Source organism: Paroedura picta, chromosome 10 (assembly GCF_049243985.1).
Source record: "Paroedura picta isolate Pp20150507F chromosome 10, Ppicta_v3.0, whole genome shotgun sequence".
Classification (NCBI taxonomy): domain Eukaryota; kingdom Metazoa; phylum Chordata; class Lepidosauria; order Squamata; family Gekkonidae; genus Paroedura; species Paroedura picta.
The window spans coordinates 55603932-55626733 of NC_135378.1; the positions used below are offsets into that span (position 1 = coordinate 55603932).

Consider the following 22802-nt stretch of genomic DNA (forward strand, 5'->3'; position numbering starts at 1 on the left):
TTGCTTCTTCTCTGTCTTGTTCAGGCTTCTTTCTTCCTCTCCTCTCTCTCACTGTCTTCTCCTAACTCAACCCACCACCAACCTCCTTTTCCCCTTCCTTTTTTATCCTCTTCCTCTTCCTTGTCTCTTCCCTCCTTCTTAGCTCAGGAAAGTTTACTGTAACCCTACCCTCTTTCACTTTCCTGTCTCCCAGCCTCTTGTCTTTCTTTCCAGGCATGCCTCCAATTCAGCTGCTCCAGGTCTGGCCCACCTCTTGGCCGGCTGTTCCCTCTCTGCACTATTTCAGGTAAGTTTTGAGGGTTTTTGGGTGGAGAGGGGTGGGGCCTCTTTTTGTTTCCCCCCTTTCTTCCTCTCTTCCCCCAGTGTCCTGCCTGGCTGTCTCTCCCAGTCAAGGCAATACCTTATCCCACGCCCTTAGGTGGCCTGCATCATGGCCCAGAATGTCGGAGCTGTGAGATGGACCACTAGGTCCTCTCCCTGGTGTTTTGTTGGGCCCGACACTGCCTCCCAGGCTAGCGAAGGGGCCTCAGTCATCCCGCTGCCTCTCCATGGCCACGCCCAGGTTTCTGAGCCACCCCGGCTCATCCTCGACATGGCAGCACCTGGGGTCTTGTGCTGGGAATGCAGCAGAGAATTCCCCTGTGGCGGCGTTCACGTCCGCTGTGGAGTCCTCCACAATATTACCTCTAGACCTGACTTCTGCAACTCGCTCTACACGGGACCGTTCTTAGCCTTGATCCGGAAATTACAGCTGGTCCCAAATGCAGCAGCCAGGTTCCTAACAGTAACACTATGGAGGTCCCACATCCAGTCTAATCTCCATCAACTGCTATTCTCCATCAGCCGATCAGGCTAAAGGTATTGGTAATCACCTTCAAGGCCATATGTGGTCAGGGCCCAGTGTACCTGAGGGACTGCCTTTCTGCCTATGCCCTTCAAAGAGCCTTGTGCTCCACCACCGCCAACTGGCTAGTGATCCCTGGCTCAAAAGAAGTCAATTTGACCTCAACCAGAACCAGACCCTTCTCTGTCCTGCCCCCCACCTGGTGGAATGAGCTCCCGGAGGAGATCAGGTTCCTGACAGAACTTAAACTTCCACCAGGCATTTGGTTGAGGTCGGCCGGAATCAGCAACACCCACTTGTCCCCTAAACCTCCCTCTCAGGAATCTGCATCTAAACCAAGGACCTGTTTGATTACTATCCTGTTAAACTGTTATCTTCTGTCATTGTTATTATTTTTACCATTGTTGCATTTTAGTTTATTGACACAGAAACTGAGTTTAATGTATAGTTCCGTACGTTCAATGTGAACCGCCCTGAGCCTTGGGGGAGGGTAGTATATAAATGTAACAAATAAATAAATAAATAAACTCTGCACCATCACACAACTTCTGAGGTTCCTCGAAGCCTGAAGAGTGTTTCAGAGGTTTCTCAACAGTAAAAAGATTGAGAATGGCTGTAATAGTGTGTTAAATTCTATTGGTGTTAATGAAACTGCTGCTTAGGTTTGGAAGCAGTGGCGGAATCCTAAACCTGGGGAATTCAGCTGGTGGAGTCTGATTCAGGACTGAGAAGACGAGGAAAAACAGCTCTTACATACCTTGTCAAGTACTATGGTTTGGATCTACAGACTAGGTTAATAGACTGCTTGGCATGGCTTCCTGAAGTACTGTATTACATTTAAGGTGAACTGCTGGGAAATGTGGCATTCATTTCTGGACATAGGAATGGCAACTGTTGAGTTGCTGCGTTTTTTAAGGGCAGAGCTCTAGCAACTTTTGGATGTCAGCAGACAAACTCTTATGGTTGAAATAGTCCATGTCATCTGAGTTTGGGCTCATCATGTTTTTTGATAGGTTAGATGGAAGATAGAATAGGAGGCAGTGGACCAAAGTGAAATGCTGGTCTTTTGCAGGCTCTTTGGAATGCTTGGAATTAAAATGAATATAATATCAATAGTCTAATCAAGGCACAACTGTGTGAGCTCTCTCTCCTTTTTGCTTTATGACTCATTACCTATACAAATCTTTCCCCTATTCTTTTTGGCATTTACTTTGGAAATTCTGCTTTCTTCTCTCCTGTAGTTTTGTCTTGGCTTCCTTTTGCATGTTAATGCAGTATTCTATTTCTAACCTGATAGTAATAGATTAGAGAATATGCAAAGTTCTTGTTTCCATCTTAATGCAATTCTAGCCATGCAGACAACCTGAAACATGTCTTAAATAGACCAGCACCTGAGAATTTTTCATGCAGAATTCAATTTGAATAAATTCCAGTGTGAAAAGTCAGCTCTGTTTTCTGCCTTTTAGCTTTTCTTTCTTGTTTATTTGGAGGTTTGCTATTGAGTAGGGCATTTTTTAAAAAAGCAATCCTGCTGTTTGCTTTAATCTTCTAATTGTATCAACCTTTTCTACCCCCTTGAAGAGGAGCCATATTTTAATTGCTGTACTGAAGTTTTGTCCTGATTCAATGGGGAGACTTCAATGCTTCTTAAAGGATTGAAACTTTCTTTCTCCCTTTGGCTCCTGTTCCTTCCTGCACATCTGTGCCGCTGAAGCAGAAGTACAAAAGGGGAGACAGGAGATGAACAGGGTGCATACTGAAAACTTGACAATGAAGCAGGAACACAGTGCCTCTGCTGAATTGCTGATTCCCTTGTGCCTGAACACCAGATGGTGCACAGCACTGCAAAACTCTTAACAACCTGTGTGTCAGGTAGGCATACTGATGTGAGCATCTAGTTTCCAGCTTTATGTGAGGGGAAGGGAAATGGTCTCAGATATTCCTCATGAAATCTTCATACTTTACCTTGTGATTTTCCTATACATGTAAAGCTACCATCCACTTTTATCACATAAAGATGCTTATCTCATTGTGCAATACGTCACTTTTAACATCTTGCTGCAAAACAGCTTCTCCGGTGTTGCATTATGCAATTAAATGTATATCCTGTGGGCATGGCAAATGCACATGTTGCCCCAGAGCCACCTTTCAGTTTTATGGTGATGGCTTTCTAGGTTCAGTTTATGATTTTGGGGTGTGGCGATTGCTGAGTTGAGCACCAAAAGCAAACTGTATGGCATGATTCTTTATCCCAAAGAAAAAACACACCTGTGCTGCTGCAGGAAACCACAGACTGAGAGAACGTAACCAAACTATGTTCAACTACAATCAACAGGTCTCATATTCTATTGGATGGCCTCACAGAGCCAATGGTCAACAGCCTGTATGCTGTTTTGAGAAAGGATTGAGAAAGTGATGGTGAAGTCTGGAACTCTTGGCTGTCCAGCAACCCAAAATGCTATCAACAGAACTCTTTCCCTTGCACACTTACCTTCTGGGCTACAATTAGTATGAGGGGTGGGGAGAAATGCAAGAGATATAAATATATGAGAGAACTCACTTTCAAACATCTCACAGTGATTTGTTTGTGTTAAACATTCTTTCATGGGTAAATTTTACCTGCTTTGGACAATCACAATGTTAAGTATGGTGGCATCTTGCCTTTCCCAGGTGTTTTTGTGTTTCTGTCAGATCAGACGTATCTTGAATCTCCCTCAGATCATCACAACAGTAGCATATGCTAGGGTTGCTGAGCTGCCAGTTCTGAAATTTAGCTTTTGCTTTAAACAAACTAACCAAATGTAATTCTAGAGATCCCGAGAATAAGCCTAGACATATCTCACAATGTGTTATGGCTTTTGACTTGATATTTAAGCTCTCATAATAGACCAAACATATGTATTGAGGTTTGACTTACAGTATTAAATCCTTTGCTGAGAAAGTTACTGTATTATCGCTTCTGGACTCCTCAGGGAAAAGGCCAATCCATTCTGAACTAAGATGTCTGAGTGGGAAAGTTCACAAGGTCCTGGAATGATTGACGCTGATAGATATTTCTCTCTACTTTGATGACACCTGAACATTCCCTTAGCTCACCGTAAATAAGGGTTACTGCTGAAGACTGATTTTGTCATATCTACTAGTATGATAATAAACCTCAGCTCTTGGGAGGACATGATGCTATATTTAGATAAGTGATTCCATTCATAGGCCTGGTTTGCTACAGAAGTTTATTTTAGCAGTTAGGCAGGAAAATGTCCAAAGATTTCCCCCTCCCCAAATAAGTAGGGTAGAATTAGTGTATAGGTTTGTAAGAATGCTGTGGTGGATCAGACTAATGGTCCATCTTGTCTAGCATCTTGTTTCATGCATTACCCAGCCAGGTGCTCCCAGAAAGGACTACAAGCAGATCAAAGCTTCCATCTTTTCCACCTTCAAGCTGGTATTCTGAGGCTTACAGCCTCTGAACATTTTCACTGCATTATGTCATCATGACTAAAAGCTATTTATGGATTTGTCCTCCATAAATCTGTCACATCTCCTGGTAAAGCCAACTAAGCCCATAGCCATTACTACTATCTCATGGCACTGAATGCCACAAATTACTCTTTGAATTCCATTAGTCATTACTCAGTGTTTAATTATCTGCATCCTCATGGGCAACTCATTCCTATAAAATGCTTTAGATATTCAAACTAAGCCCACACATACTCTGCTTGTTACTCAAAGTACATCCCCACTAGTCATTATGGCCAGCGATTTGTTTCTCTGCAGGCCTTTGCAGCTCTGGTAGGCCCAAGTGTCCATGGAAAAGGCAAGGACTGTGTATGTACACAGGAGAGTGTCCCATGTCTCTGTAAATACTACTTAGCTGAATTTGCAGAACATAGCATAGTAGATGCAAGAAGTACTACGCAGGAGCACCAGCAGGGATTTTGATGGAGTGACCATTCTGGTCTTCTGTAAAGTGTCCTGCCATTAGGGAAATGGAGGCTGTTTCAGGCTGACCTTTGTATAAAGTAAGATGTCTGCAAGTGTTTTGGCAGCCTTTCATAGCTTTCCACAGAGTAAGATTCATAGTAATTGTCAGGTCAATATATAGCAAAATTGATAAATTTTACAGAATATGATGTACACAGGTATGTATTATGTGATAACTTGTACACAAATGGTATATTTCCATGTAACTTGAAAATTTAAGCAGCTCAAATGAGCTCAAATGAGTTTAAAACATTGAAATGTTTTATATTACCCTTGGTAATATCCCAAGGAGTAAAACTGTCAGATACGATGTCAGAACAATCTGACATACATCTTCTGGCAGCCAAGAATGACAAAATACATGACCTCTTCTGCCTGTAAAATGCACACGGATAATCCAAATGTTACATGAAATGGAAGCCAAGGGCTAATACTTTCACATTTTAAAATACCGATTCAAAATTTATTGAGACCAGCTGGAGGATTTGGACTAGAGATTTAGAGTACAACAAAGAAAGGACAACATATGCAGAAAATGCTGTTATGAGGACAAATAGGTAGCTACTAATGAGATTATTTCACAAATGTCTACTTTTGACTAGATTGACTAGAATTTATTTGTATTGGATTTTAAAGATCTTGTTGCTATTGGTTTTTAAGGGGTGATTTTAATGTCATTGCAGTTGCATTTCTTATATCGCCGATATCTTTGTATTTAGTGTTTTATTTTTAGGATTGAGGCATAAGTGCCAAGAGTCACAGGACATGGGGGGCATTATTTAGTGGTAGAATATCTGCTCTGCATGCAGGTTTAACCCCCAACATCTCAGGTTTAAAGGATCAAGGATGATGCGTAGGACCTTTGCTTCAGATCCTAGAAAGCAGAGAATGCTGAGGTTGATAAAGCAATCAGTAGTAGGCTTAGTATAGGTATGTGTATGTTGTCATGTGATAGAAATGTTTTATTAGAGTTTTGAAGGAAAAAAGCACTCTAATCACACGTAACTGAGGCAATGCAACTTTATTTTGTTTTGAGATATTGGAACCAGGGCACAAAGGTATTGTGATATGTGGCACAAAGGTATTGTGATATGTGGCACTAAGGAACATCTAATAGGAACAAATCAAGCAATGTCTATGCATCCAGAAATCAGAAATCTGGAGCAACCAAAACATGGAAGCTATCTAAAGGCCAATAAATGAAGTCGAAACTACTGTGCTCCCCCTTTCTGAAAGCTGCTTTTTTGGATACTGCAGCCAATTTATAGTAATTAATGTGATAAGGACAGCAGCTGTAGCCTTCTTTAATTTGTCAATCCTAGTACAGAGATAGAAAATGGATTAGTTAGAGATAAATATAGCTTACAGCATTTTCTCATGAGAACATAACTCTTCAGAAAGATTGCATTTTTGTAGCATGACTGGACGTTGGGATGAGAAACCAATTTGCCTTTGCTTTGGGGAATTATGCAGTGTGGATTGAATGAAAACAAATAATGTTTGCTTATTTTAAGTAAAACAGGAAATAAACTCTGAATCAGAGAGTCCATTGTGGGTTGGCAGTGTAGAATCACAAAGCCTGTAACAAAGATAGCTCTATAGTCGAGCCCAGGAGAATTGCATATGCCTTTCAAATAAACAGGGAAAGAGCAAGGAATCAAAGGTAAAGGAAAACAAGACGTGGAGTTGCTTTCTTATTGAATGGTGTTGTTAGATGCAAAACCATTAGAAAATTCTGTTGTTAGCTTGGCTGTGACTCACTGTGCCTCCAAAATAGGAGGGTTTTTTAAAAACATTATTTTCCCATCGGTTATGGTCTCCCTACTGCTCTGCTTTAGCCCTGGATTTCTGCATGCATTTTTGTGCCTTTAGTTTTCACTTTTGGTTTTGTGTTTGTGCTTCTCCCCCTGTTTTATCCTGATTGCTTTACCTTAATTTCCCTTGGAAGTTGATTTTGAGTTTCTTTTATTCACTGCATGAAATGTGTCTGTCAATTTTATATGTCCCACTCATTGGTGGCATCGCTGTTGGTGTCAGATCACCCAACCACATTTTTATTTTGTCTGCATGCCTGTATTTATGAAAACTGATATAATGGAAACATTTTTTAAAAAGTACTGAAATATTGATATATTGATATTGTGATAGGCGAAGCAAGGTCTCTGAATTCCCAGCTTTCATTTTTTTTTAAATAAAGCATGTCAATAGCCTCTCCTCACGGCATAAATAAAAAGACATATCTTTGCAAGTGGAGAGGGCTAGAGACTTTTCTTAAAAAGAAAAAAATGAAAGCATAATATCAATACATCAATGCGAGCACACACACCAAATAAAAATGTGGCCGGGTGCTGTGACACAGCCAGTGATGTCACCAATGGCAACAGGACTGTCCCTTGAGAAAATCCTGATTATTTAAGGTGCTGTTTCTTCACAAACAGCCCTGCTCCTTTCTTTCAGCTGTGAAGGGTCACTTTCACTGTCTTTTCATAAATATCATGGGTATTCTATGACAATCCTCTTTTCATAGATCCTGGTTACCACAAAGTTTGTCACTTTCTGCCAGTCCACTCACAGTACACAAATTACAAACTTACAGCAGCATTACCCATTTATCAGTAATGGTCCTAAAAGACTGACTGCTGCTGTCCTACCATTATTCTTATTTATTTATAGAATAAATTAAAATAGAAAAAATAAATTTGAAAAATCAGGTGCGACTGAAGCTTATATTGATAACAGCATTAGAGTTTCTGTGAATGCTCTCCCCTGAGTGGCACTTTGGGTCTTCTAGTGTCAGCCAAAAGGCACATCAACATACTGATTCAAAGTTCCAGTCACTGTGCTGTGGTAGAAGTGATCCTAGATATAACTGCCTTCATATATTACATAATAATGATAATGATAATAAAAAAACAGCAAATCCAGAAATTCCAACTCTTGGTCTGAAATGGCATTTTGAGAGACAGAAACTGACATCAATTAACATGGCAGAAATATTGAAAATTAATTAGGACAAAACTCTGAAGTATTTATAGGCTTGTGCAATTTAGAGTTGTCTAAAGGTTATTATTGTCATTTATGAACAACAGAGCTTATTCTGCATTTAGAGACATACCCCTTACTTCACCATCCAAATACCCAACAAAAAAAAATGAAGAGACATCAAGTTGGTATTTCTGTGTGTCTGTTCATGGAGTGCAAAATTGATGATCATTTGTTGAAAAGAATTTGGTCCTTGGCTGAAAAGATAAGTGAAAGCCCAGTTATTGGCAGAGTTTCCCAGGGGTCAGAGTTCTGTAAGAATGAATCACATACTGAATACTCCACTGATAGGTAATTTCAAGAATGTCTATCAGTTCAGAGTCTCTTGCTGTTTTTCCCCATTGCAAGTCAGCTGAACTGATAGGTAAGCAACATATTGTCTGTGAGGATTCATCCAGGCTTATTAATTAATTAATTAATTCATTAATAATTTGAAATACCCCGGTACTCATTACACCCAGCCTCAACCCAACGCCTGGTGGAAGAGCTCCGTTTTGCAGGCCCTGTGGAACACTGAGAGCTCCAAAAGGGCCTGCAGCTCTTCAGTGAGCTCATTCCACCAAGTAGGGGCCATATCTGAAAAGGCCCTGGCACTGGTCAAGGCTAGGCTAAGATGACCAGATTGGGACGGACCTGCTCGATGGCGGCGAGGGGGGGTGGCTCCTGCTTGTTGGTGGCGGGGAGAGGCGCGGTGGCACGGGGAGAGGCGAGGCGGCCAGCCTTGAGCTGGAGGTGGTGACGGTGGCAGAGCCGTGCAGCGGGCCAGCCCGGATGGGGCTGGTGGCCGGGCAGCTGCCTCGGCCCTGCCCAGAGCAGCCGGATTGGGCGGGCGGCCAGGCAGCTGCCTTGGCCCCGGCCCTGGCTTCGGGACAATTTAAGCAATGTGGCGGGACATGGGGCTAGTGGCCTGGAGGCGGGGAAGTCCTGCCAGAAGCGGGACAGATGGGCACCTTAGGCTAGGCATGCTTCCTGGGGCCCTGGGACCATTAGCAGATTCATACCCACAGAGTGAAGTGCCCTGTGGGTGGCATAAGGAAGTAAGTGGTCCCACAGGTACGTAGGACCCAAGCTGCATATAGCCTTAAAGGTCAAAACCAGAACCTTCAACTTGATCCAGAAACAGACTGGTAGCCAATGCCGTTGCCTCTGCAGAGGCTGGAGATGGGTCCTCCAAGATGATCTAGTGAGGACCCTAGCAGCTGCATTCTGTAGCAGCTGTAATTTCCAGATCAATGCAAGGGTAGGCCCACATAGAGCGAGTTACAGAAGTCTAACCTGGAAGTGACTGTTGCATGGATTACTGTAGCCAGGTGTTCTGAGGACAGGTAGGGAGCTAGTAGTCGTGCCTGGCATGCCGTCTGGGCTACCTTTGTGATCTGAGTCTCCATGGTAAGGGAAGCATCAAAGATCATCTTCAAATTCCTGGCCAGCAGTGCAGATGTCAGTTGCACGCCATTCAGGCAGGATAATTGCACTTCCAACTCCTGCCCTCTTCTCCCCAGCCACAGCACCTACATTGATGACACTGTTAAATTTTGTATGACTTACATTTTGTTCCTCCTTGCCCTGATACTTAGAACCAGTGTGGTAGAGTAGTTAGCATCTGGGGTTAAGCTGAGGAAGATCCAGGTATAAATCCTCAGTCTTGCCAAGGAAGTCTTCCTTAGGATCCCCAAAGTGTAGGGAATATGGGTGACATTTGGAGCCCCCCGTTCATTCTGGGGACCCAAAAAACCAGGCAAGTAATGTGATTTGAGTTTATATGATGTCTTCTGGGTGGTGTGAGAAGGTTCTGGAGGGAGTCTTGGTCAAGAAGCCTATGATGGTTGATGAACAGCTAAACTTTTATGCCAATCCCATGGCCTAGTTATAGAAAATGGTAGGTATGAGTGGGTTTGTCAGTTTCAATGCATTATTTCTCAGCAATGTTACCACATTAAAAAAAACTAAAAATTATGACTTACGGAGTCCTAAGGCAAGTGAGGAGAGTATACAGCAAAATGCATCCTGGCAAAGGTTGGATACACACTTTTCTTGAATGCTTTAGGATGCTTTGGGCTGATCCTGCGTTGAACAGGGGGTTGGACTAGATGGCCTGTATGGCCCCTTCCAACTCTATGATTCTGTGATTCAAATGGAATAATACATTGAGGATTCAATGTGGTGAAAGAAGTAAGCAAGTGTGTACTGTGAAAATGGTCTCAGAAGAATGTTAGACTGGCATTTCCTGGGTCCAGTTGTTTGCTGGGTAGACCATGTCCAATGATTATAGGAAGCTCTTACAACCACCACTGACTTTATATAAACCTCCATATGGCACTGCTGTGAAGCACCTTGATGTGTCCCGATTGAGTTTTGGTCATTTCACACTGAAAGTACAATTTGACTTGGATGTCAGACAGATGAAATCTGTCATGTTTCATCTTTAGGACCTGAACGTGAGCCAGATGATGCATTCAAAAACATTATCCCCCTAAAATTGCAAGCTAAGCCTGCAATTTCTCTATAGGAAGGTCAAGAACCTGTGAATTTTGGCATTATTTTTTCCTTTTGGTCTGTGATTAGTACCATTTATTTCTTTACCACAAAGGAAGACTGAAAACAGTATCAGTAAAGGAGCAGATGGCTTTGCTATGCCTTCCCAAAAAGTCTCCCACAGAAAACGGGAACATGTAATTTGCATGGGGCTTCTATAATACTTCTTTGGATCAGAGTTGTGCAGACAGGATCTGATTTTATGATGGTGTTTATGCATTTCTACACATTATTCATAGCATACTATGTTTCCCATTACTGAGAATTGTTTTAAGAGTAATCCATGTCAGTCAGCTACACCAAGATGAGAAAATAACATTTATTATTATTATTATTTCCATTTGAACTACTAAAGTAGATGCAATCTAATTTATCAGATGCTTGAACTGCACTGTCCTGGCTCAAAGCTGCAGAAGATTTGTGTGGAACCATCAAGAATTTTGAAGTTTGCATAGCCTATTTCCTAGTTTCGGTGTAGGGATTAAAAAGATCCTGCCTTTTCCAGGCATACATGGCAAAAATCTAATTTTGCATTAGAACTGTCATAGAGCTGCTGTGTAGCTGGCCCATAGAAATACAGAGGGCTCACTACAAAATCTGGCTTAGAGCAAAAAAGGTTAATCAAGAATCTAGAAACAAGGAAAGGACGAGTAATATATGATTGTACAAAATAAAATTCACATGACACTTTCAAACCTCCTATACTTAGTGGACTTTTCATCTGTTCTCCATAGTAAATAAAACTAAATTATTCTAATACCTACTTAAATATGGGGGAAAGAGGAGAGAGAGACACCATGATGTAATGAATTGCTAGCTTCTTTTGCTTTATGCTGGATTTTACAAAAAGAGTACTCGTCCAACATATCATTTCAGGATTCAGACATCCATTCCATGCACCATTGTCCATTACAAAAATAGAAGCTCTATTATAACTAGAAGGGCGATACTCTGTAAGCTAAAGAACACCGTCACAGATTGTGGGCCATCGCCCACTCTTCATATGTTGAAGGGAATATGTTTGACAAACATGCTAATAGAAGGGTGATTAATTTATGATATAAATACCAGTAAGCAGAAAAATTACTGCTATATACTGACTTTTCTGTGTGGAGAATAGAGTCAAATGTAGGCAGATGACATATAAAGAATTCCTCCTATTTGTTTCTTTTTTTTTGGCGGAAAGATGGTTCACAGCCTTAAATATAGGAAGCAGCTTGGATTCCCTACAGAAAATACTTTCTAAAGTGTAGTGCAAGAGTAATAGGCATTTAACCTCTTTGTAATCCCAAAAAGATCGTGGCTTGCTTACAGGTGTGGCTGGTCCTATTTTTATACAGCACCTTTGAATAGAAAAGCTTTTATGATGGGACCAAAGGCAACTCTTGTATTTCTAGAGAGATCGTAACAATCATGTAACCAAGAATGAGAAAGATTATTCTTTAGGCAAGCAAATCTGATCCCAACAGATCTTGGAAGTTAAGCAGGGTTGGCCCCAGCTAGTATTTGGGTGGGAGACTTCCAGGGATTGGAATCAATTTGGATGGAGTTCCTTCAAGGAAGACTAGGGGTCAGGACAGGGAGGCAGGCAATGTCAAACCAGCTCCAAATGTTCCTTGCCTGGCTGCCAGGCCCAGCTGCCACACCATACAATAAATAATAGTTACCCAGCATTCTACGGTATATACTCAATCCCCTCCACCAGTACTTTGATTTTACTATGCTTTTCCTTCATAAAAATTTCAACATAATCCCTTTAGTCTGCTGAAATAGATTGCTTCTATGGGGGGAAGGGGATACCAACATAGCTGCTTTGATAAAACACCATATGTTTTCCCACTGCAAATGCTGCATTAGATCCAACTCAGTTTTCTTTTGGAGAAAAAGGGAGGTGAAGGCATCTCCAATGACAACCCTAAAAGTCTATGCTGGAGATTATGGAATCTGCATGGACCAAACCCGTATGGGATGAAGGCTAAAGTGAGGCAGGGAATAAAATGAACAAGAAAGCTGAATGGATTAACAGGAATAGCCCGTATCATATGCTACATCATGACTAATGGGTGTACACACTGCAGAAACAGACCACAGATTCGGAGTGAGGAAGTATAATTGCACTTTTTCTGTCATAGGCAGACTAATTTTTAAAAATGTAGCTCTCCTTAATTTACATGAACCGTTGACAAGTAATTCTCGTTTAACCTTAGGCTAACAACAGCTACATAGCGGTGGCTACAAGGGACATGACAGCAGCAACAGAAGATGCCCTTTCAGTAACTTCAGTGCTGATGAGCACCTGCAAGACTGGCTGGCTTTATTCTTTTTAAACTTAAAATAAGGGCAGATCTTCCCCTCTGCCTTTCTGTAACAATGTTATTTAATTGCTAACTGCCTTTAAGACTTTAGCTGGTCAATGGAGACATGATGCTATCAGGAATCATTTGTCCTTTATATATTTCTGTGGAATGATCTATATTGCCATCCTGAGAAGGGTCCTTGTGGGTGTCAAACTTGGTTGCAGTCTCTAATGGAAATAAGGGGAAATTTTTTTTAAAAGCTCTAGTAAATAGATGTTTCTGTAAATGTAACTTCTAGTTTGCAAGTAGCTTTGAGTCCAAGAGATAACATTACCTCTGCTGGTGTGTGTGGAGGAAAAGAAAATAATAGGATTGCTGGTAAACAGTTCACCCTTTGAGTTATTGATTGATTAACCTCAACTAGCAACAATTGCACTGTTTTAAAAATATGTCTTTTCAAATTATTGAAACCTTTTACTGAGTAGTACGTGATGTGTTCACATGTTTTGCTTACTCTAGTTTAACCTCTACCCTACATACTATGTAGATCTCTAGATAAATATATATGTTTTGTAACAGAAGTATACATAGAGTTGAATGAACTGATGTGACAATTAGTATGGAGGATATTAATTTTTTTGAAAAAATCTGCTTCCATCTTTTTATTGTTGTAATTTCATGAATACTTTTGTAATAATACTTTTGCGTGTGGCTTGCTGGTTGCTCTCATTTAGCTTGTGCTACATAGTTTGGGGAATCCACTTTATGTGATTCCCCAGCTGACGCTTTAAAATGGAGGATGTAGTTACCGGTTTGCTGCTTGGCGCTGGATGTTGGTGATGTTGTGCAAAATGCCAAAAATATGGCATCTGCAGAAGGTAAGCATTACACTATATTTATCGGGTGCAGAGTGGCCCTATTTGTTTCTGAGCAGAGTTCTGGATTTTACTTTTAAGGCCCTAAATGTTTTGTGATTAGAATACTTGGAGAACCAAGTATTCTTGTTTAAGATCTTCTCAAGCCCTACATTTTGTACCGTGTACACTGAGGTGAACGAGGTAGTTGCCAGAAAGAGGCCTTTTTTCAGTGTTGGTCCTGTCTTTTTGAAATGCTTTCCATCTTAAGACTTGCCAGGCACTTAGCTAATTCTTCTTCTGGTGCTAGGCCAACCTTGTTGTTTGTTAGCCAGGCTTTGACTAAGGGGTTTCATTTTCTAAAACTCGTTTTATGGTCCCCTTCCAACCTGAGGACTGTTTTATGAATATCTTGTTAGACTACCAAATATCGTTCAACGTGGTGGAAAGTTCCACCTAGTTCCATCTGACTTGTGGTGACCTCATAGATTATTCAAGACAAGAGGCATTCAGAGGTGGTTTGCCCTTGCCTTACTCTGTGCAGCAACTGTGGACTTTCTGGGTAGTCTCCCATCAGAATACCAACCAGAGTCAACCTTGCTTAGCTTCCCAGATCTAACAAGACTAGACTAGCATGTGACATCCTGGTCAAGGTATTTCCTAATCCATATATCTGTTTTTATACCTTGTTTTATTCCTGAAAGTTCTTGGGTTTTTTTTAATGCTTTCATTGTATGGTTTTTAGTTCATGAGCCATCTCAGACAGCAGTTTACTTGAGAAACACTGCATGCTATTCTCTTCAGAAGAAACATAGATGAAGGAGCTGGATGAGCCATTTTGTGAAAAGTCTGGCTAATGCCAGAGAACAGAGGGCTTATGTAGATCTATACTTATTTAAACACTAAGGAAGCACCATTAAGGAATGTGCAGGAGAAAGTTAGGATTTTTTTTTTACAGGGGGTTGACATTGAAATGCATTCACCTATGGCAAATTGCTCAAGGGAATTAGGTATGTGTGTCTTTTGGGGAAGCAGAGAACTGATTCCTTGTTACAGAAGAAAGTTATATTGCAAAAAGCACTCAGAGGCATATGTGAGAAAACATTTCTGCACTTTCCTCTTGGGAAGCAAACTACATGAAATGAACTAATACATGAGGGATTTGCCATTTAGTTTTCTCTCGTTCTCTGACATCAGATCCATGGCAAGAGCTTATTGTGGCAATGGAGTTTGTGTGTTCCTTCTATCCCAAGAGGATGAATGCAATATTATAGCAATCTCTACTAATGCCAAGTTGGTCCAGCTCAAAGTGCAGCCCTTGCAGGGACTGATGGCAACGGTATAGCCATCTGCTGGGATAATACAGTAGCAACAGGATTTGACCCCAGGAACTTTAATTACCACTACTAAGCCAGCATCACTTTGTTTATGATTAGCAGACTTTGTAAATGACTGTGATCTTTAGGTAGGTTTTGTTAATTTTGACATCTTCAGCATATTAGCTGGGAGCACTTTTGTATTATTCTTTGTGGATCTGCCAGTGTCCCATTTATTCACGGAGCATCTTGCTGGCTTGTTATGAGGAATCTGTGCTCAGCGGGATGGACAGATGAGGCTTTGTCCATGCAGTAATGCTGCTAGCAGAAGCCAAAGAGAAGGCTATTTTTAAGTTGGACTATGATTGCATTTCCTACCTCCTTCACTGCTCCTGCTGACATTGATATAGTTATAGCTATTGTGATAGCCAGCCAGAAGCATAAGTAGCCTTAGAGAGGTAAAAGAGGAACATTCATAAGAAAGGCCTGACAGTGGCTGAAATAAGACCCCCACAACAGCAGCAATGACAGCTTCCATGGTCAGACTTTATGTACCCCTAGTCTTGTGCAGATTTCTTCCCGATGAAACTGAAGCATTTGGAGAGATGATGTCAGATAGATAGATAGATAGAGAGAGAGAGAGAGATTGATTGATTGATTGATTGATTGATTGATTGATTAGTGGGTTTTGGATTTTTACCTGCAATCACCACCCTCACTTTTCCTCAGTAAACCTGAAATATTATCGGTAGTCAAATTTTATTTTGGTGTGCATGGATTCTAAGGGCATTGAAAGCTGTCAGCTGTGAGGTAACCTATAAGAGTTTGTTCAGTGCTTCCTCCCAGCTTAATTGAGGTGTATAGTATTATAAGGCTTCTGTTCCCTTTTCCTGTTTTGGTTAATGTTTAGGAATACATTTGCTTCTCTATGGCCACACAGCATACCCCAGATAAAATGAAAACAACGTTTATTTATTTCCCTAGAAGGGGTGAAAGGTTTGGTAGGATTTCTGAGGCTTGACAATATTTACAAATGTAAGTAACAGCTTCAGTTGGTAAAAGACATAAGAACCAATTACTGCCAATACTGTGTAATCTGAGGACAGTGAGCAGTTAACAGCCAATATGTGCTCTGAGAGAAAAGTTATGAATGACTGAACTTGGAGCTGCTGAATCCCAGGCTAGAGCTATCAGAGTGCTTTGAAACGAAAACACAGCTCATCCCTTTAGTTTCCATCAGTCCTGGAAGACTACAGAAGGTTAATTAAACGCTGTGACTGTTTCCACAGTTGTGATTTGCTGGCACGTTCTCACTGCATTGGATTCTGAATGCAGACTCCAAAATTGTGCCTGGCATTCTGTGGTTTCTCTGTCTCTGGTTGGTATTCCATTTATGGCTGTGTGTTTTGCAGTTCCCTCAGGAGAGTGTGCGGTCCTGATTCCTGACCTCCCCCCTGTTTTATGGTCTGAGCATGTGCAATAATGCATTTATGCCCTAACACAATTGAAATTAAGAAAATGCCTCCCCCTTTTTTTGGTCACCCCCACTTCAAGGGGGGTTGCCAGGGGGGTTGCCAGGGCAGTCTCAAGTGCTGGAGTCACCTTGGGGACCTAAGGCAAATATCCACCTCTCCAGGTGAATGTGACCAGGCACCAGAATATGCCTCTCACTGACTGTTTATGCACTGGGAACTTCACTGCCCCAGCTCCCATGCAGGAGCACAAATTGGGGCGGATGAGGCGCACCCGGCCAAATGCTTCCCCGTGTGGGTGCAGGAAGAGGTGGGGCAACCTGCCATGACTAAAACTCCAGCCTACAGTCAGGCATGAAACCTCCAGTGCATAAATGGTCACTGGCTTGTTTTCACATTTCCTCCTGGATGTCACTGCTGTTCCCACTTGCTGCTGCACCTGGGGCTCAAGCAGGGGTGGCAGAGTTCAGTGGCATGCCCATCCTTCCATGCAGCTCTTCAGTTGCAGTCTATCAGTTGGGCCAGGCGAGCAGGGAAGAAAAGTGAGCATGGTACCAATAAAGCTCACACTGTAACACAATCAAAAAGAAAGAAAAAATTTAAAAATTTCCCCTCCCCCTCAATTCCCATGGCACTCAAATAACCCAAGCAAGGGGGAGGGAGTGTTTCTTGCACTGATGTGCGGCCAGTCATCATACACGCAGAAAGACAAAGCATGCTTTACACAAATGTTTTCCTGCACAAAATTTACGAAGTGCCCCAGGACACCTTAAATCTTAAGGTGCATTTAGATGCTGGAGGGGGAGATGGGGGAGGCAGGATGGTATGGAGTTGACTTTCAAGTGTCCCCAGAAAGCTGGTGCTTTTGCTACTGCAGATTAGCATTGTAATGCAATCATGTTCAAAAGGAAAAAAAACATGGAGGAGAAGGGAGGGTGGAGGGTGGAGGGTGGGAGGAGAGGTGGGCAGAGTTGATATGTCATCATTTGAGGTTGGAAGAGGAGGAGGAAGCTAACTCAACTCTTGAACTTCCTCAATTGGTAAACATGAATTCCCTCCCAGGGAAGGGGGGAGAAATCCTGTTTTAACAGCATTCACAAACAAAGCAGCAAACAGGGAGTGCATTTGGATCTGCAGCTGAACAGCAAGAGTTCACTGTAAAATGTTTGTGATTCAGTTCCAACATTAAGGTTGCCATTACATCATTTTTAGAGATTTGGAAACAGTCTGTGTAAATTTCTCCTGGACTTTTTACAAACTGCTTCTCTCAAAGATTCCCAGGACAGGTGACCTCCAAGGAAGGGGTAAACAGGCCCACGCCATGTCCATTTCTGCAAAAAGAGTGGGGAAAGCCTTCTTCCCTCTCACAACATCTGGAACTGGAGCCTTAATTTGTAGAAATTGGCATGTGAAACTTTTCATGCTATGAAGGTAAAGAATATTAGTTATTAAATGACATCACATTAAAACTTTGTTAAAGGGGTCAGATATTGTTTTCTCCAGGATACTGGCAACTATATGGATACCCATGTCCTGACTTGTGTCAGGTATCATTTGTATTTTGGTCCTGTCTCATTGGCAGCTGAAGAAGGGTATCTGCTTAAGAGTTTATTGCTCCAGTAAAGAGTTTATTGTTCCAATATTGAGTCAATGGAGCTAAGGCATTTCAGTAGTGGTTTAATGCTATATTGCTTAGCTTATAATGTTCCAACACCCCCCCCCCTCCCACACACACACAAATTCCACCTCCAAGAAAGATTGAATGGAGAAAAAGTGGCACTGTTTGAAATGACCAGAGAACTTCAGAGATAGCTCATTAACAGAAGTAAATTCACCGTATAAAATCCCCATCCTTGTATGGCTTTACTTGAAATCAGGCCAGCAATGGATAACATCTAGTTTAGAATGGTAATGTGAACATCTTCATCATTAGAAGCATGGGGCTTCCATCAAAAATGACAGTTCTGCGGTGCATTTCCCATCTTTCCTTCTCTGTAATCTCTACAATAACCTGCTCAATGTCCTTATTTTGGTATGCTGTGCGGTGTCCCACCCATGCTTCAAATATCATTGGTGCTGATGAGGGCAGTGCTATTTTGGGTGGCAACTCCGTATTTGTAATGTGGAGTTTCACTGACAGCAACTCCTCCGTAACTAATTGCTGTAGAAATTTCTAGAAAAAAGATACCATGGACTGCCCCTGTTGTTTTTTAAGGGTGAGCCAGGTTTGGGCATAACCAGTGGGATTTTTGACTCCTATACTATAATCTTTTGAATGCCCCTCTGTTTTTAAAATAAATTTGCCATGTAAAAGCTCTTGGGTGTGTAGTACCATCAGATGAGTACAAAATATTATGTATTTGAGGTTACATGAGGAAAACAGTTCTTCAAATGACTCTTCAAATGACTGGAAGGAAGGTACAGCTCACCAGGTGCAGACCTATTTCTTAAATTTAGCTCCAGTTGATATACGTTGCTTTTCTGCTATTGTTCTCACCTCAGACAAAATTGTACACCTTAAACAAAAGCTTTCCGAGGAAAGCTATTGTAAGATCTTCTAGTCAAGTGGATAGGTCAGTTGGCAGTAAAATTACACCATCTGGAGACAGTCTAGAAAAGTAGACTTTAAGAAAGAATAACAACAATTAGAAAACTGCCAGCTATTTTTCTGCTCTAATTGTCAGTGGGGGCCAGGCTCAACTATGAGAGAGACTTTAACTACATTCTTGTTCCCATATGCTCACTATGATTTACTAAGTTCTTTTGTGCGTGTGATTTGTGATACTGCTACAGGCAAATCTTAACTGTTCCATATTTCTATTAAAGGTCATATAACTAATAAAAAAAGGTATGGAAGGGCATATGTGGAGAAAGAGCAGGAGTGAGAGATTTAAGTGTTAAGCATTATAGCTGCACTAGGCAAGCAAAAATCTAAAATTATAGCAGGAATAATCGTTAGTGCTCCCACTTCAGTATGAATCATCCTTACTAAAGGGCTTCCATCTCCGGGATTCATTTGCCCCATTGAAGAGTGTTGTGAATGGAGAAGCTTTTTCTCAGAGACACGTGGATAACAGATACAATCAGGTTAATTCCCCCCCCCCTGTAAAACTGAAACTTGATCCTCAGCCATGGCTGTAAGAATGTACAGAATTAAATTCCTTACCAGTGTGGAAAGATGTATGTCAAGAAAGGCTGTGTAATGAGACTCATGCCCCATCCATTCCTTATCTTCATTGCTCAATCCCATTCTGAAAATGTGGAGGTTTTTTAAATTGAATATTCCCAGTTTTGCGTTAGATCGAATTGGCTCTCACACTGTAAAAGACCAGCCACACTCAGGTGTTAGGCAGGGCTGGTTCTAAGCCACCTGAATGCTGCTTGGGGTTTATTGGAGAACTGGCATTGTGGGCAGTGGGAAAGATGAAGTTTTCAACCAGTTTTAAGGATAAGATTTGGTCCTTTTTTTTCTTCCCACAGAAAGATGTGAGGGGGTCTGTTATGTGCAGCCAACTCCTCTTCACATGGAACTCAAGAAGACTGAAGCATTGCAACTTGCAACAGTGGGGGAAAGATGAAATAATAGTGGCTGCCATTAAGGCTCCACCGGCACATTGCACAAACACTATGTTGTTCCTCAGCAAACATGAGGCTTTTGCAATGTGTAGATGGACCTTCAGAAGGTGCTCTATGGAAAATAGTCTGGGAAACTACTGACCATAGAAAGGGGGGAGCAAGAGTAAGATGACATCTCTCATTCTGTCTTCATGCTGGGTTAGAAAGCTAAGGGATTAGAAGAAAAACCCAAACACCATCCTGCACTTCAGATAGGTTTCTTGGCATAATTTTTGCCCCTTAAAAGTGCTAAACTTCAGTAGACTTAGAAGGGCGTACATCTATTTAAGAATGCACAGTAAACCATATTCACCTCCCCAATAGAGGGGGAAATACCTGAAGAGGGGAAAGGACTGGCTGTAGAAGCAGAAAGGAGGAGGACAAGGAAAGTGCTGCAGCAACAAAAGAGCCAGGGGAGTTAATGCTTCACACTACAGGAAATCTTGCCACTGGCATGTGAAGGTGTCAGAGGTGACTCATGATTATTAGTGACTTTTCCCTTCTTGGAAACATGGAACTTGGTATATGCGGGTTAAAAAGCAGCATCATTCACCACCCCATGTGCCAAGCATGCAGTCAGGAACTAACTGGGAGGTGCAGCAAATTTGCTCTTTGCTTGTGGTGACAAAATTCCCTGAATCAGCTCTCCACATAAGAGGCTTCTGTTTCCCTGGTGGATTGTTCATCTTCCACTCTGTGCGATGTCTTTGTGAATAATCATGAATGAGGCACTTGCAGGAAGAATTCTAAGGATGTTCATTATGGCCCTATGTTTTTGGCTCTCTAGTAAATCACCTGAGTGGCTTTGCCTTCCAATTATAGCTTATTTTGCATACTCACGCAGGAAAGAGAAAACATTGATAAGCACCACGCATAGCCCCCAGCATCATTAATTCCTGGATGTCATGGTAAGGTCTGTCTCTGGGGTCAAGATTAAAAGATGATATACAGTCAAATTAATTAGTTTTCCTAAACTCGCTGCTTCAAAAATACCTTTCCAGTGAGATTCCCTCTAACGATTTTAAAGGTCATGTGAATGAATGGTTCTGTGTCTTTGATGTCAAGCAGGAATGCAGCAAGGCTACATTTACTTCCAAATGGTGCCCTGCTAGTCTATGAAACTGCCCTCCCCTGAAGGATTAGCAGCATCTCGGCTATGGAGTGAAATAGACAAGCACCGTCTGTGCTCAGCAATGCATAAGAAGGCTCAGTCTGGAGAATGAACAACACATTCTTGCGCCAAGTGGATGGCGAAAAAGCAGCCAAAACACGTTTTTGTGCAAAGGCTTGACATATTTTTAACTCTAGGGGGCAGCATTGCACTATGATTAGAAAATGTTCCTCCAGGTAATCCTTTAATGGAAATCTGGGGGAAAATGAACAAAGCCTTTTTTTTTTTTTGCCGCCTTCAAAGGCAACCATTGGTCAGGATAAAGAAGATGAAAAGGCTTTGTTATACTGGCCAGGCTTCAACTCTGATGATTCACTGGATTTAATATTAAAGAATTAGAATACTCTGGGGCATGGCATGGAGGTCCATCAAGACACTTCTTTTGGAAGTGATTTCTGATCCCACCTTCTGTTTTCCTGGCTGGATTCTTTTGTATTATTCAGCTTCGTTCTCCTTCCTTCTGTTCAAAACAGACAGCTGGGCTGCTCTCAACAAGATATTTAAAAGGCTAAAATAAAAATGAATCGTGCTCTGGATTCTCCCTTTAGAATTCTCTAAATTGTGATATGTGGCCTGGTTGTTATTTCAGGAGCAGAAAGAAGGCAAGACTGCAGAGAAGCAGTCAGCCTGGGTCTAGTCTTATAACTGTGGTACTCAAACTTCCTTCTCCATGAAGCTAGTCATTAATTCTCATTTTGAACTTTATATGTCATTTTTGGTTATTGGCTGTATTATAGCTTTATTTGCATTGCTAAGGGTGAAAGTAACTAACATTTCTTACCAGTCCTGCCTCCCTTAGAGGGGGGTCTGAAAGAGAAGGAAGCACACACCACATTTCTTAGGGGTAGCCTGCTCCAGCCCTATAGCTTCACCTCTGTGAATTACACATTTATATGAATGTCATAGCTCTATGACCAAGATCATAAGTACGCTTATTGTGCAGACAGTGAACAGAGGGAGACTCAGCCAAGGTCAGCTGGAAACATGGCTGGCATTAACAAACTCTAAAGGTGCCTTGCTACACAGTCAGAACTACAAACAGCGTGAAAATAGTCCTGCCCAAGACCAGCTGTGTCCTTTCTCAGCAGCTTGGGTACATACAGTAACAAGATGCTGGCAGAGGCACATGGGCATTATTCTACATGCCTGTGACTTTGCAAGCCTATGTGATTCATTCTTTCTAAGCCTATTGAACTAACCTATTGAAATAAGTGGGCTTTGACTGGAATAATTCTGCACAGAACTGCACTGCTAATGCAATACCACACATGAGCAGCAGTAACCTAACTGTTCGTGCCTTCCAGATTGTCTAAGCAGTCTATTTTTGTGTGTGTCTGTTTTGTACTGCTAAATCTTCCTTTTGGATGTGATGGTGAGATCAAGACAAGCTGGTGTGTTGACTCTGTCCATCCTTAATTAGTAATAGTGTTTGAAATGCCTGTTGAGATTAGTTTTATTTAGAAATAATTAAAACAGGAGAGAAAATAATTACTCTTTTCAGAGGTTTCTCTCTCTTCAACCTTGGGACCAGAGAAGCCAGTTGTATCCTCCTGGCCTGGCTATGAAGCACGGCACCTGGAGTATTTCACACTCAAATGATTGTGTGTGGGGAACTGGGGGACTAAAGGTTAAGAAGGGGCAACAGTTCCTAGCTGTTTATTCTTAGCAAAGATTT

At 41.6% G+C, this 22802-nt stretch overlaps 1 long non-coding RNA gene across 9 annotated transcripts in view; it reads left to right on the forward strand.

Moving 5' to 3' along the window:
- The window catches only part of LOC143819116 (uncharacterized), a 148713-nt gene that overhangs the window by 87525 nt on the left and 38386 nt on the right, over nt 1-22802 (forward strand). For 4 of the 9 annotated variants that reach the window (XR_013224796.1, XR_013224800.1, XR_013224799.1 and 1 more), the window contains one exon: nt 214-286. The exons of 3 other annotated variants lie outside the window; for them this stretch is intronic. This is a non-coding gene — a long non-coding RNA (uncharacterized LOC143819116). Of the gene's footprint in view, nt 1-213; nt 287-2611; nt 2717-12609; nt 13046-22802 lie in introns of those variants that run through there. 2 more of the 9 variants (XR_013224802.1, XR_013224794.1) reach the window with 2 other exon arrangements.